At 48.9% G+C, this 17,268-nt stretch overlaps 1 protein-coding gene across 1 annotated transcript in view; it reads left to right on the top strand.

The window, feature by feature from the left end:
* The window catches only part of LOC128698235 (cingulin), a 75,895-nt gene that overhangs the window by 27,856 nt on the left and 30,771 nt on the right, over positions 1-17,268 (top strand).

The following is a 17,268-nucleotide window of genomic DNA, read 5'->3' as shown; positions in this document are numbered from 1 at the left end:
CCCTGGCTGTCATCACCATCCTCATTACCACCACCCCTGACTGTCACCACTCCACCCTGGCACACACTCATCCACGTTAATACCACCTCTGACTGTCATCAATTTTTACCCCTGATTGTCATCACTCAATTCAGCTGTCATCGCCACCTCTGGACTGTCATCACTCACCCTGACTGTCACCACCCGCCTTGACTGTCACCACCCCCTCTGACTGTCATCACCACCCCTGACTGTCATCACCCACCCCTGGCCGTCATCACCCACCCCTGATTGTCATCACCCACCCTGGATCATCACCCACCCCTGACTGTCATCACCCACTCCCTGACTCGTCATCACCCACCCCTGGCTGTCACCATCCCACCTTACTGTCATCACCCACCCTTCATTGTCACCGACCACCACGGCCGCCACCACCAACCTCTGACCGTCATCACCCACCCCTGGACACCACCCACCCTGACTGTCACCACCCACCCTGGCTGTCATTACCCACCCTGGCTGTCATCACCAATTCTCTGACTGGTCAATACCCACCCCTGACTGTCATCACCCACCCCTGGCTGTCATCACCACCCCTGACTGTCATCACCCACCCTGGCTGTCATAACTCCACCCCACCGTCATCACTCACCCCCTACATTGTCATCACCCACCCCTGATCGTCATCACCCACCCCGGCCGTCACCACCCACCCCGGCCGCCACCACCCACCCCTGACTGTCACCCACCCCTGGCTGCCGTCATAACCCACCCTGACTGTCATCACCACCCCTGATTGTCATCACCCACCTGGCTGTCATCACCCACCCTTACTGTCATCACTCCACCCCTGGCTGTCATCACCCATCCCTGGCTGTCATCACCCACCCCTGACTGTCACTAACACCCACCCCTGGCTGTCATCACCCCCTGGCTGTCATCACCCACCCCTGATTGTCATCACCCACCCCTGGCTGTCATCACCCACCCCCAGCTGTCATCGCTCACCCCTGACTGTCATCACCCACCCCTGTCTGTCATAACCCACCCTGACTGTCACCCACTCCTGATTGTCACCACCACCCCTGGCTGTCATCACCCACCCCTGGCTCACCACTCCACCCCTGGCTGTCATCACCCACCCCGATTGTCACCATCACCCCTGGCTGTCATTACCCACCCCTGGCTGTCACCACTCACTCCCTGACTGGGTTTACCACCCACTCCCTGACTGTCATCACCACCCCTGGCTGTCATCACTCCACCCCGACTGTCATCACCACCCCTGACTGTCATCACGCACTCGATCAACATCGCCCACCCTCGACTGTCATCACCCACCCCCTGACGTCAATCACCCACCCTGGCTGTCACCACTCACCCCTACTGTCATCACCCACCCTGACTGTCATCACCCACCTCTGCCGCCACATCCCACCTCCCGGTCATCACCCACCCCTGACTGTCATCACCACCCCCGGCCGTCATCACCACCCCATTGCCACCACCCACCCCGACTGTCACCACCGCCCCTGACTGTCACTCACCCCTGACTGTCATCACCCACCCCGACTGTCATCACCCACCCCTGACTAATACCTACCCCTGGCTGTCACCACCCACCCCTTACCGTCATCACCCACCCCTGCCTGTCACTACCTACCCCGGCCGCCACCACCCACCCCGACCGGTCATCACCTACCCTGGCCGTCACCACTCCACCCTACTGTCATCACCCACCCTGGCTGTCATCACTCACCCCTGGCTGTCATCATCCACCCCGACTGTCAACACCCACCCCCGGCTGTCACCCACCGCCGGCCGTCTTCACCCACCCCTGACTGTCATCACCTACCTTGACTGAAGGTCACCCACCCCGGCTGTCATCGCCCACCCCTGACTGTCATCACCCACCCTGGCTGTCATAACCCACCCCCTGACTGTCATCACCACCCCTGATTGTCATCACTCACCCTGGCTGTCACCACCCACCCTTACTGTCATCACCCACTCCCTGCCTGTCACCACCTAAATTCTGGCCGCTACCACCCACCCTTACTGTCATCACCACCCCTGACTGTCACCACCACCCCTGACTGTCACTCCACTCTCATTGTCACACCCACCCTTTACTGTCAGTCACCACCCTGGCTGTCATCACCCACCCCAGCTGTCATCACCCATCTCCGACTGTCATCACCCACTCCTGACTGTCATCACCACCCCGCATTGTCATCACTCCACTCCTGACTGTCATCACCCACTCCTGACTGTCATCACCCACCTGACTGTCATCACCCACCCCTGACTGTCATCACTCCACTTCTGACTGTCATCACCCAATTTCTGACTGTCATCACCCACCCCTGACTGTCATCACCCACTCCCTGATCATGTCATCACCACCCTGACTGTCATTACCGCACCCTGGACTGTCATCACCCACCCGGGCTGTCATCACCCACCCCTGACTGTCATCACTCCACCCCTGGCTGTCATCACCCACCCCTGACTGTCATCACTCCACCCCTGACTGTCACCACCACCCTGACTGTCATCACCCACCCTTGACTGTCATCACCCACCCCCTGACTGTCATCACTACCCCCTGATTGTCATCACTCCACCCCCATTGGCCACCCACCCCCTCTTACTGTCATCACCCACCCCTGACTGGTCACCCACCCCGACTTGTCACCACCCAACCCCTGGCTGTCATTACCCACCCTTGGCCGTCATCACCCACCCCTGACTGTCATCACCACCCTGACTGTCATCATCCACCTCGCCGTCATCACCCACCCCTGACTGTCATCACCCCAATTCTGAATATATCATCACCCACCCCTGGCTTGCTCATCACCCAACCCCTACTCGCTCATCACCCACCCCTGACCGGTCATCACCCACCCCGCCGCCACCACCCACCCCTGGCTGTCATCACCCACCCCGACCGTCATCACCCACCCCTGGCTGTCATCACCCACCTGGCTGTCAACACCCACCCTGACTGTCACCACCCGCCCCCACTGTCACCACCCACCCTGACTGTCACCCACCCCTGACTGTCAATACCCACCCCGGCCGTCATCACCCACCCCTGACTGTCATCACCCACCCCTGACTGTCATCACCCACCCTGACTGTCATCACCCAACTCGACTGTCATCACTCCACCCTGGCCGCCACCACCCACCCCTGGCCACCACCCACCCCGACTATCATCACCCACCCCTGGCTGCCAACACCCACCCCTGGCCGTTATCACCCACCCCTGACTGTCACCACCCGCCCCTGACTGTCACCACCCCACCCCTGACTGTCATCACCCACCCCGACTGTCATCACCCACCCTGGCCGTCATCACCCACCCTGATTCATCACCCACCTCTGACTGTCATCACCCACCCCTGACTGTCATCACCCACCCCTGACTGTCATCACCCAATTCTCACTGTCACCACCCACCCTTACTGTCATCACCCACCCTCTGGCTGTCACCACCCACCGCTGGCTGCCACCACACCCACCCCGACTGTCATCACCCACCCCTGGCTGTCATCACCCACCCTGACTGGTCACCACTCCACCCTGGCTGGCTCTACTCCACCTGCGCTGCCTCACCCACCTCCGACCGTCACCCACCCCTGACTGTCATCACCCACCCTGGCTGTCATCGCCCACCCCTGACTGTCATCACCCACCCTGGCCGTCATAACCCACCTCCTGACTGTCATCACCCAATTTCTGATTGTCAATAATCACCCCTGACTGGTTGTCACCCACCCTGGCTGTCACCACTCACCCTGGCTGCCACCACCCACCCTGACTGTCATCACCCACCCTGGCTGTCATAACCCACCCCTGACTGCCAATACCCACCCTGATTGTCATCACCCACCCCTGGCTGTCATCACCCACCCCTTTACTGTCATCACCACCCTGGCTGCTCACCACCCATCCCCTGGCTGCCAACACCCACCCTGACTGTCACCACCCACCTACTGTCACCACCCACCTGCTGTCATCACCCACCTACTGTCATCACCCACCCTGACCGTCATCACCCACCCTTAGCTACCGCCCACCTCGACTGGTCATCACCACCCTGACTGTCATAACTCACCCCCTGACTGTCACCCACCCTGATTGTCATCACCCACCCTGGCTGTCATCACCCACCCCGGCTGTCATCACCCACCCCTGGCCGTCATCACTCCACCCCTGACTGTCACCACCCACCCCTGGCCAAGGCCACCCACCCCGGCTGTCATCACCTACCCTGACTGTCATCATCCACCCCTGACTGTCATCACCCACCCTGGCTGTCATCACCCACCCTGACTGTCATCACCACTTCGGATCGTCATCACCCACCCTGGCTGTCATCGCCCACCCCGACCGTCATCACCACCCTGATTGTCACCCACCCTGGCTGTCATCATCACCCTTACTGGTCAATACCCACCCTGACTGTCATCACCCACCCTGGCCGGCCAATTTCACCCACCCCTGGCCTGGGCTACACCCATCTTGATTACACACTTACCCTGCTGTCATCACTCACCCTGGCTGTCATCACCCTGATTGTCACTTACCTGCCCTGATCATCAATACTTCACTTGACTGTCATCACCCACTCTGATTGGTTACACCACCCACCCTGACTGTCATCAACCCACTCCCTGGCTGTCACCACCCACCCTTTACTGTCATCACTCACCCTGCTCTGTCACCACCCAATTCTGGCTGCCACCACCCACCCCGACTGTCATCATCACCCACCGGCTGTCACCACCCACCCCACGTCATCACCCACCCCGGCTGTCATCACCCACCCTGGCTGCCATCATCCACCCTGACTGTCACCACCCACCCTGGCTGTCATTACCACCCCGGCTGTCTTCACTCCACCCTGACTGTCATCACCTGTCTCCCGACTGTCATCACCTACCCTGGCGCCATTGCTCATTCCTCTGACTGTCATCACCCACCCCTATTGTCATAACCCACCCTGACTGTCATCACCCACCCTGATTGTCATCACTCCACCCTGCTGTCACCACTCACTTTTACTGTCATCATTTCACTCGTTTGTCACCACTCCACTCCTTATTTTGCCACCCACCAACTTTACCGTCATCACCCACCCCTGACTGTCACCACCCACCCCTGACTGTCATCACCCACCCCTGGCTGTCACCACCCACCCTTACTGTCATCACCCACCCTGGCTGTCATCACCACCCTGGCTGTCATCACCTAATTTCTGACTGTCATCACCCACCCTCTGACTGTCATCACCACCTCACCGTCATCATCCCCACCCCCTGACTGTCATCACCCCACCCCTGACTGTCATCACCCTGACTGTCATCACCCACCCTGACTGTCATCACCCACCCTGACTGTCATCACCCACCCCTGGACTGTCATCACCCACCCCTGACTGTCATCACCACCCTGACTGTCACTACCAATTTCTGACTGTCGGGTTACTCACCCTGACTGTCATCACCACCCTGGCTGTCATCATCACCCCTGACTGTCACTCTACCCTGGCTGTCAATACCTTCACCTGATTCATCATCGCATTCCCTGACTGTCATCACCCACTCCCTGACTGTCATCATGCACTTCTCTGATCACCCACTTGATTGTCATCGTTTCCACTTTTATTGTCATAATTCCACCTTGGATTGTCACCTAATCCTTGACTGTCATCACTACCCTTGACTGTCATCACTCTGATTGTCATCACTCACTCTGACTGTCACTCCACTTGACTGTCATCACTCACTCCTGATCAGTCATCACTCCACCTCTGACTGTCATCACCCACCCCTGACTGGTTACCACTCCACTTTCTGACTGTCATCGCTCACCCTGGCTGTCATAACCCACCCTGACTGTCATCACCTACCCCTGGCTGTCATAACCCACCCTGACTGTCATCACCCACCCCGGATTGTCATCACCCACCCCTGGTCATCACTCCACCCTCTTAATAAGTCATCACACTCCCCGGCTGTCATCACTCATCCCTGGCTGCCATCACCCACCCCCGACTGTCACCACCCACCCCTGGCTGTCACACTCACCCCGCTGGCTGTCATCACCCAACTCTGACTGTCACCCACCCCCTGACTGTCATCACCCACCCCTAGCCGTCATCGCTCACCCTGACTGTCATCACCTAATTCCTTGACTGTCATCACCTGCCCCTGACTGTCACTCACCCAATTTCGATTGTCATCACCACCCTCAAGGTCATCCCACCCCTGGCTGTCATCACCACCCTGGCTGTCAATACCCACTCCCGACTGTCACCACCCACCCCTGGCTGCTGGCCATCTGCACCCTGGCTGTCATCACTCACTCCTCGACCGTCCATCAACCTCAACTCCGACCGCCTACCACCCACCCCTGGCCGTCATCACCCACCCCTGACTGTCATCACCACCCCGACTGTCATCACCACCCCGGTCACCACCACCCCGACCACCCACCCTGGCCGTCATAACCCACCCTGACTGTCACCCACCCCTGATTGTCATCACCACCCCCGGCTGTCATCACCCACCCCCTTTCTGTCATCACCCACCCCTGGCTGTCATCACTCATCCCTGGTCATCAACTCACCCTGACTACTGTTCCACCCCCGATCGCCACATCACCCTGGCTGTCATCACCCACCCTGATCATCACCCACCCCTGGACTGTCATCACCCACCCCTAGCCAATACCGCCCACCCCTGATCTGTCATCACTCACCCCTGACTGTCATAACCCACCCTGACTGTCATCACCCACCCCTGATTGTCATCACCCACCCCTGGCCGTCATCACTCACCCCTGGCCGTCATCAACCACCCCGGCTGTCACCACCCACCCCTGACTGTCACCACCCACCCCTGGCCGTCATTACCCACCCTGGCTGTCATCACCACCCCTGACTGTCATCACTCACCCTGACTGTCATCACCACCCCGGCCGTCATCACCCACCCCTGACTGTCATCACCCACCCCGACTGTCACCCACCCCTGGCTGTCATCGCCCACCCCGACTGTCATCACCTCTCTCCAATTTCGATTGTCATCACCCACCCCTGGCTGTCATCACTCACTTCACTGTCATCACTCCACCTCGACTGTCATCACTCACCCTGCCGCCACCCACCCACCCCTGGCCGTCATCACCACCCCCGACTGTCATCACCCACTTCTGGCTGTCATCACCCAATCCCGGTCAATATCACCCACCCCTGACTGTCACCACCTGCCTCTGACTGTCATCACTCACCCTGACTGTCATCACCCACCCTGACTGTCATCACCCACCCCTGACCGTCATCACCCACCCCTGGCTGTCACCACCCACCCCTTTACTGTCATCACCCACCCCTGCCTGTCAACACCCACCCCTGGCTGCCACCACCCACCCCTGACTGTCATCACCCACCCCTGGCTGTCACCAACCCACCCTTACTGTCATCACTCACCACATACATTCCACTTCACACATCATCCACCCCTGACTGTCACCACCCACCCCTGGCTGTCATTACTCACCCCTGGCTGTCTTCACTCCACTCCTTTGACTGTCATCACCCACTTTGACTGTTTCATCACCCACCTCAGTCATCATCGTCACCCTGACTGTCACCCACCCCTGGCTGTCATGTTCCACCCCTGACTGTCACTCAATTCTGATTGTCATTACTCACCCCCTGGCTGTCACCACCACCCCTTACTGTCATCACTCACCCCTGCCTGTCACCACCCACCCTGGCTGCCACCACCCACCCCTTACTGTCATCACTCACCCCTGATCAATACCACCCACCCCTGACTGTCATCACTCACCCCTGGCCGTCACCACTCACTCTGCTACGTCACTCCACTCCTGGCTGTCATCACCACCCCTGGCTGTCACCCACCCTGACTGTCATCACCCACCCTGATCGTCACTCATTTACTCAGATTCACACCACCACTTTGACTGGGTCATCACCACCCTGACTGTCATCACCCACCCCGACTGTCATCACCACTTCTGACTGTTACCTAATTGATTGTTAATACCGACTCGATTGTCATCACTTGCAATTCGATTGTCATCACTTCAATTTCTGATTGTCATCACCTAATTCGATTGTTATCACTACCTCTGGCTGTCAATACCACTTTCGACTGTCATCACTCTACCTGGCTGTCAATACCACCTCGACTGTCATCACCTAATTTCGACTGTCGTCACCACCGACTGTCATCACTCACCCCTGATTGGTCATCACCCACCCTCGACTGTCATCGCCCACCCCTCACTGTCATAACCTGAATTCCTGATCAGTCATCACCTCCCTGACTGTCATCGCCCACCCTGACTGTCATCACCCACCTGACTGTTATTACTTATTGATTGTTATTACTTACTTTGATTGTCATTACTTAATTTTTGATTGTTATTACTTACTTTTGATTGTTATTACTTACTTTGATTGTTATTACTTACTTTTGATTATACATTTACCTTTTGATTGTTATTACTTACTTTGATTGTTATTGTCATTTACTTTTTGATTGTTAATACTTAAGATTGTTATTGCTTACTTTGGTTGTTGTAATTTACTTTGATTGTTATTACTTACTTTTGATTGTTATTACTTACTTTGATTGTTATTACGTGCATTTTGATTGTTATTACTTACTTTGATTGTTATTACTTACTTTGATTGTTATTGTTTACTTTGGTTGTTATAATTTACTCTTTGATTGTCATTACCACTTGATTGTTACTACCACTTTGACTAGTCACTGAACCTCCTCTTGGCCACACAAATATACACAATACTAGTTAAAAGAGTATAAAACCCTTGAATCGTTCAGGAAAATTTTATACTTATATATATATATATATATATATATATATATATATATATATATATACCATATTATGTAATAAATATTCCCTATTGCAAAAAAATATGCTAAAAGATGGGGTAGGGAAGTGGAATATCAAACGGCTTCAGGAAGAAATCCAACATTCTTCCTTGAAGTCTTTTTATGCATCTCTCTCATAATGGTCCCATAATTTACACCAGAGGACTTATCCTATATATATATATATATATATATATATATATATATATATATATATATATATAGTATATATATATAAAGATATATATATATATATATATATATATATATATATATATATATATATATATATATATATATATATATATATATATATACATTATTAAGGTTTTATTTTAGTTCAAAGGCATCACGAGGATAATCATACTCATTCCCAAAGATGTTACCCACTCTCTTATAGAAAACGAAGAAAATTGGAGCATGATACACACTTACGTCATAGTGCCTGCTTGGACAGAGGCAAGGAGGCCACCAAGACTCTCTATAATTACTCACCAACATCCACTTCTTTAATCCACTCAAATCACCTTGTGCTATGGATGTAGCAGGACGTTTTATACTTATTCTCAGGTACTAAGTGGCAGCTTTACCCAGAGAATTAGTATAGGTGGGAATTTATAATCTTTAGTAGAGGGTTGTTTGAGGTAAGATGTGCTCAGTAGTCAGTTATGAAGAGGTGCGTTACTGAAGGTGTGTCGAGCCTGGTTCCTGCTGCGTCCTAGTGTGTTGATGAGGTTGGCATTAGTGGCCTCATACCTCTAAACAACACTAGCAGAGGCTGGCGGAGAGTGGCACTGCTAACAAGCAGAAGCTTCTGCATCAGCGCCGGCAGGAGACGTGATAGCGGAGCCAGATGTTGTCGCAGAGGACACAAGCACGACAACTATTCCAACACTGACGCTCTAGCATCGTTTCCTTCACGTTTTCAGCATTATTCCATGTCGTCCCTCCCTATAGCAGGTGTGGGTGTGAGCACCAGTGGGCAGCTTGCCACACCACCCCAATTCTCCCTCTACTTGTCGCCCTTTCAGTATTCCCCACTGGGCTCATCACTTTCAGAACCTGACGTATGACACTTGAAACAATGTCTGATTTACATACCTGGTCCATGATAACTCGACCGAAACGTGAATTCTGTGACTTCTATTCTCTCAGTCTCTCAATGAGATCATTGTTTTAAAGTGTTGCTATAACGAACACATGCAGAATAAAATCTAGATAGCCACTGATATTGACATTGAGTCATACATGTGAGTGATTTCCCCTGGGCACTCGAAATTCAAATCTTTGATGACATCTGACAAGATGACTGCAAGAGCAGGTGTTTTATTTCCCAGAGTATTGACTAGAAGTGTATTGAGTGTGTAAAACTACAAGCTCAAAACCATGACTCATTTCAACCCAAGATTGTGGCACACTGCACAGAACTATAATAATATCTCGTTCTAAAAGATCGAGACAATGAAACTTATCTTCAAATACAAGTCCAATATAATTTTGAGAAGTCTTGTTTTCCTTGAAGATTCTTAAGATGCAGGCTCAGGAAGGCTTGTAGTTACTAAAGTTTTCTTTCAATATTTTTATTAATGACATCGGCTGTTGCCCACCAACGTAAGGGGGGGTGACCAAAAGAAGAAATATATTCACCGTAACTCATTCGACGGCTGTCTTGCTGTATAAGTGGCGGACATGATGGTTTTCACATGACTTACCCTCCCTTCCCCTGCTGTCTAGTCATTCTGAGTCGCCTGAAAAAGACACGACTATAAAAATGAAAAGAGAAATCCCATTCAGCAACGAAATCTAATAGAGATTCCTCCTGCCATGCTAGTTCATAACGTAGATCTGAGTTCGCGCACTTGGCGCTGCTCTTTTTCTTTGTCTCCCCTCTTTGACTTCTGGTGCCTCAGACATATTTAAGAGACAAGGATTTTCCTCCATGAGGCATACTGATAACTTATAGGGAGTAGTCTTTCATAGGGAATATGGAGAAATGTTTAGGAAAGAAAGTAGTTAGTATGAGAAATGTTTATGGTGGAGTAAGTGTCTTCGTAAAGTGCCCTGAGCAATGTTTACTGAGACGGCGAAAAATAAAATCGTCAGTTACCCTAGAAGTGAACATCACAACAGTGATAAAAATGGGAAAAGGGCTGCCAACTATTTTTGTCTTTCTTTCTCTACCCATTTTAAACCTCATAATTTCTCCGGAGTTCTCATTACGTCTTTCTAAGTCCGTCTCCTTTCTACGTACTTTCCACGTACGTCTTTCAGCGTATGTTAGACGAGCTTGTCAGTTGACGTAGCATCTGTGCACTCACCCCCTCCCACCACAACTCGTAAGCCAAGATCACAAATAGTCTGAACGGAAATTGTAAATAGGATGTTTATACAGTGGCTGCTGTTATGTTTAGACAGTACTGCTGTTATGTTTAGACAGTGGTTGCTATTATGTTTAGACAGGCGCAGCTGTGATTTTTAGACAGGCGCAGCTGTTATATTTAGACAGGCGCGACTGTTATATTTCTTGACACTCACAGGGAAACCCTGTGATCCCGGTATCCCAGCGGCTTACGGCTAGCTCATTGGTTTACTGTCTGGCTGACTGGCTGACTGGCTGGCTGGCTGGCTGGCAGGCTGGCTGGTTCTGCAGGCTGCTTACTGGCTTTCTGGCAGGCTTGGCTAACTGGCAGCCTGGTGGACTGGCTGGCTAGATTACCGGCTGGCTTACTAGCCGGCTGGCTGAGACGTAGGGAGGAAGTAATGGATTTATTTTGGGCATTCTCCACCATAAGTTGAGGGGCCGTGTGAAGCCTCTCTCCTCTACCTTCCCCCTCTATATTAACGCTGGTGAGGGGCTCTCCATCCAAGGAATCAGGTACACAGAGGTGTAAGATGTTAATTGAGAAAATGTCACATTAGTTAAACTTGTGTCCTTTTTACCTAGCATGATATTGTCTGTTGCCCACTGGAAGACTTTGTTGAGATTTGCTGGCATGATGCTGTCTTTTCTCTCTCTCTCTCTCTCTCTCTCTCTCTCTCTCTCTCTCTCTCTCTTTCTCCTCCCGAGGCGTCTATCATGCGTGAAAAGGATGATACGAAACAGGGCACGTGGAGAATGTGTTCAGTGGTGAAATGGAGGAAGAAATATGATGGATGACAATGAATAATGTCATTTAGATAATTTCCTGACAGAGGCTGGTAAATCCTCTTCCAGTTTCTCCACACATCCATAATTCCTGTTGTATCCTTCAACATACAAACCAGAAATTATATGTTTGTTTTATATTCAACTCTGTTAGAATGTTCATTTTTGTTTTCTTAAAGTTTTCCTTCTTGTCCTTAATTCATTTTCCTCATTTCCACGCTTTGGCACACTGCCTGCCTGCCTTCTTGCATCTCCTTTAACATAACATGAACTGGCAGTGTGCAAAACACTGACACATTTGGTCCTCAACGCTTAAAAAAGCTGCAGTAACCTTGCTGTGAGAGAGCGTCCTAGCGAGAGGCTGTAAGATACCGTTCAGACTGAGGTGTTAGAGTGAGGGAATTTGCCTCTCAAGTGAGGCTGGTGGGTTGGCACTGTGCTGACTCCTGATGGTGGTGGGATGGCAGTGTGGTTGGCCCTGAGCCGCTAGCGTTGTCGTCTCAAGGCACACCTCCTCCCAACTACAACCACACCACGACCACGCCACAGCCCCACCACAATTACACTACAACCACCACCAGACCACGCCACAGCCCCACCACAACCACACCACAACCACACCACATCCACACCACCAACCACACCTAAAACCATCCACCACAACCCCACCACAACCAAACCACACTACACAAAGCCACACCACATCCACAACACAACCCCACCACCAAGCTAAAACCACATCCATACCACAACCAAACCACAACCCCACCACAACCACACCACAACCCCTCCAAAACCACACAACAACCAAACTACAACCCCACACAACCACACTCTACAACTACACAACCCCTACCACATCCACACCACACCTCCAACACAGCTACACCACCCCAAATCACAGCTACACAACCCCACTACAACCCCAACACAGCTACCCCACAACCCCAACAACCCCAACAACACCACTACACAACCCCACAACAACCCCATCACAGCTACACAACCCCACTACAACCCCATCACAGCTACAGAATCCCCACAACAACCCCAACACAGCTACACAACCCCACAACAACCCCATCACAGCTACAGAAACCCACTATAACCCCAACACAGCTACACAACCCACACAATCCCCTTCTTCTTCTTTTTGTAATTTCACATTATTTCCCCTGAAGACAGCAAGTGCTAGAACAGAAAACCCCTGTCGACAAAAACGGCAAATAAAAAGCCACTGGGGGGCAGGTGCTTAAAAGGAGTTTTACTCACAAAGGTGAGGTTGGTCTGAGTGCTTAATATGAGAGAGACACCCCAGTCTCCATTTAAAGGTCCTGCTTGAGTTGAATACTTTATACTTATCTCTGGTTGTTTGAGATATCTTCTCTCTCTCTCTCTCTCTCTCTCTCTCTCTCTCTCTCTCTCTCTCTCTCTCTCTCTCTCTCTCTCTCTCTCTCTCTCTCTCTCTCTCTCTCTCTCTCTCTCTCTCTCTCTCTCTCTCTCTCTCTCTCTCTCTCTCTCCCTCTCTGATCTTAAATGTGTTAGTCTATGTTATGTACATATGTGTCCAAACGTACACACACACACACACACACACACACACACACACACACACACACACACACACACACACACACACACACACACACACACACACACACACACACACACACACACACACACACACACACACACACACACACACACACACACACACACACACACACACACACATCCTGGAGCCTGGTTTACTCATCAATCCACCTCCCCATTATATCCACCACGTCCCACCTCACCCTATAAATACGGAAAATCAACGATTAAAACACACACATTACTCGCTAATTAATAGAAAGCGTAGAATCTCCTTAAGGGGTTAATTCCCCCTCCCCCCCCCATCACCAGAGACTGGTTAATCTCCTCAATTAGCCCACCTGACACTCCATTAACGAGGTTCACACAACTGCCTGTGTAATTCACCGAACGAGAGGAGGAGCCTTCATTAAGCAGGGTCAATTAGGGAAATAATCATATCAGAAGGGATATAATGACAGTCATTTAAGGACATTTATTAGCAATGGGCAAACAGTCTAGACGTGAGACGCAAACAGAGTTGACCTTGAGGCGTATGCAGTGTAAACAATGCCATGAGAGCAGCAGTATTACCATGAGATGTAAACATCACCATTAGATGTAAACAACTGAACCACTAAGGGTAAACAACAGAACCACTAAGGGTAAACAACAGAACCACTAAGAGTAAACATCAGAACCACTAAGGGTAAACAACAGAACCACTAAGAGTAAACAACAGAACCACTAAGGGTAAACAACAGAACCACTAAGGGTAAACAACAGAACCACTAAGAGTAAACAACAGAACCACTAAGAGTAAACATCAGAACCACTAAGAGTAAACAACAGAACCACTAAGAGTAAACATCAGAACCACTAAGGGTAAACAACAGAACCACTAAGGGTAAACAACAGAACCACTAAGGGTAAACAACAGAACCATTAAGGGTAAACAACAGAACCACTAATTGTAAACACCAGAACCACTAAGAGTAAACAACAGAACCACTAAGAGTAAACAACAGAACCACTAAGGGTAAACAACAGAACCACTAAGGGTAAACAACAGAACCACTTAGAGTAAACACCAGAACCACTAAGGGTAAACAACAGAACCACTAAGGGTAAACAACAGAACCACTAAGGGTAAACAACAGAACCACTAAGGGTAAACAACAGAACCACTAAGAGTAAACAACAGAACCACTAAGGGTAAACAACAGAACCACTAAGGGTAAACAACAGAACCACTTAGAGTAAACACCAGAACCACTAAGGGTAAACAGAACCACTAAGGGTAAACAACAGAACCACTAAGGGTAAACAACAGAACCACTAAGAGTAAACAACAGAACCACTAAGAGTAAACAACAGAACTATGAAATTTAAGAAAAAAAATAATAATTTTAAACATAACTAGTCCACCTGCGCCATTTATCTTCGCTATTCTTAGGTTGCTACACAATTCCATATCTCCAAATTTATTCTCCATTTTCGCCAGAAACGCGAATAAAAGGAGGGACTCGAAGGGCGAAACTTCGATGATATTGAAGAGAAACACGTTTCTGTACGATGCTTCGCTGGGTCAACGCTCTGTGCAGAGCTTTATCAAGTCGTGTTTCGCCCTGTGTAGAGCTTTATCGTGTATCGCTCTGTGCACAGCTGTATAAACAATGTTTCGCTCTCTGTAGAGTTCTTCCAAATTATGCTTCCCTCTGCGTAGAGCTTTGTCAAGTAATGTTTCGAACTGTTTAGAGCTTTAGCAACTTTTCGTTTCCTGTAGAGCTTCATCCGGTCATGTTTCGCTCTGTGTAAAACTTTATTGTCACGTTTCGCTCTGCGTAGAGCTTCATCAATTCACATTTCACTCATTGTAGAGTTTTATCACGTCAATTTTCGCCCTGTATAGAGCTTTAATCAAGTCACGTTTCGCCCAGTTACAAAAAAATCACTTAACCAAATTTTAAATACCGAATTGTAGGAAAAAATCAAAATCAAAATCTAATTTAGAAATTTTGTGAGATTTTAAGGAAAGAAAAGATGATTCCCTTTTAATAATTATAAAATTACACTGCACATAGATAATTAGGTGCCCTTAATTAGATACAGCATCCCTCTAATCAGGTGTCTCTATTATATGTCTTCCTAATTACTTTCCCTTCTTAATTACTCTTAATTAGGTTTTTCTACTAATTTTGCTTTGGCTTCTGGTAATTAGTTCCCTTTCATTTCCCAAATGTTAATTAGGTTCCGTGGTCCTGGTTCCTAATTTCCTTGTGCTTCCTACGTCTGAGTCCTCTAATGCAGAGGTGTTTAAGCAGGGGAAATTTAGTCTCTTGCTCTGGGGAGAGAGAGATAAGTCTCTCTTATTCAGGTAATTCTGTGGAGGCATTATTATTATTATTATTATTATTATTATTATTATTATTATTATTATTATTATTATTATTATTATTATTATTATTATTATTATTATTATCATTATTGTCATTAATATTATTATTATTAATATTATTGTCATTATTATTATTATTATCATTACTATTATTATTATTACTGTTATTATTATTGTTACTATTATTAATATAATAATTATTATTATTAGTGTTAACGGTATCTTCATGCTCAAATGACAAGAACAGCATCAATCCTCAGGTAGTGAAGTTGTTTAACAGGCTTCCCTTTCGCAATATGCGTCAGAACAGAGTACCTACCTGCAAAGATGCTGTCTTTATGTATATATATATATATATGTATATATATACACATAAACATATATACATATACAGAGAGAGAGAGAGAGAGAGAGAGAGAGAGAGAGAGAGAGAGAGAGAGAGAGAGAGAGAGAGAGAGAGAGAGAGAGAGAGAGAGAGAGAGAGAGAGAGAGAGAGAGAGAGTAGAGAGAGAGAGAGAGAGAGAGAGAGAGATTAGAGAGAGAGAGAGAGAGAGCAGTGTTAAGCGCCACTACCATTAGTCCGCCTCAGCGCCATAACAACATTAGTCTGAGCACCATCATGGCTGCAGAGATCCCAGCTGCCCTAGCGTGAAATGTTGAAATTGCAAATGGTTTGTCACAATATAATTTGTCTCAGTGTTTCCAGCGTTGTTAAGGCAGGAGGCGAGACAAGGAGACGGGAAGAATAAGGGAGTGCGAGACGGGGGGAATTCAATATAGGGAGTTAGAGAGAAAGAACATTTATAAGAGGTATCGGGCAATGACATGATGTTGAGATTAGACAAATATGTTACTTTAGATCTCATCAAATTAGAAGACTTTCTCAAAAACTGATATTCATTCTTTATCGATTTACATTCCAATCCCTTAAGGGGGGACTTTGATTTTAAACTCAAAATATACAGAAAACCAGAAAATAACTGTTCTTATGCACACGATTATTCTTCACATTGTGATGTATATTTTGAATCTGTATTCTCATCCATGTTTTTGAGAGCTTCGCGTATTGTAGCCCAGAATTCATAGATGAAGAAATATTGAAAATTTGTAAAATAGCCAATGATCTAAAATACCCGATGCGCTTAATTGTTAAATCTTTTAAAATTGCTAAACATACTTTTTTACAATTCTGAACGGACAGTCATATTCAATAAAGAATATTTTGGT

The sequence above is a fragment of the Cherax quadricarinatus genome, chromosome 63, assembly GCF_038502225.1.
Source record: "Cherax quadricarinatus isolate ZL_2023a chromosome 63, ASM3850222v1, whole genome shotgun sequence".
NCBI lineage: Eukaryota > Metazoa > Arthropoda > Malacostraca > Decapoda > Parastacidae > Cherax > Cherax quadricarinatus.
This window is presented reverse-complemented; position numbering and strand designations above follow the sequence as displayed.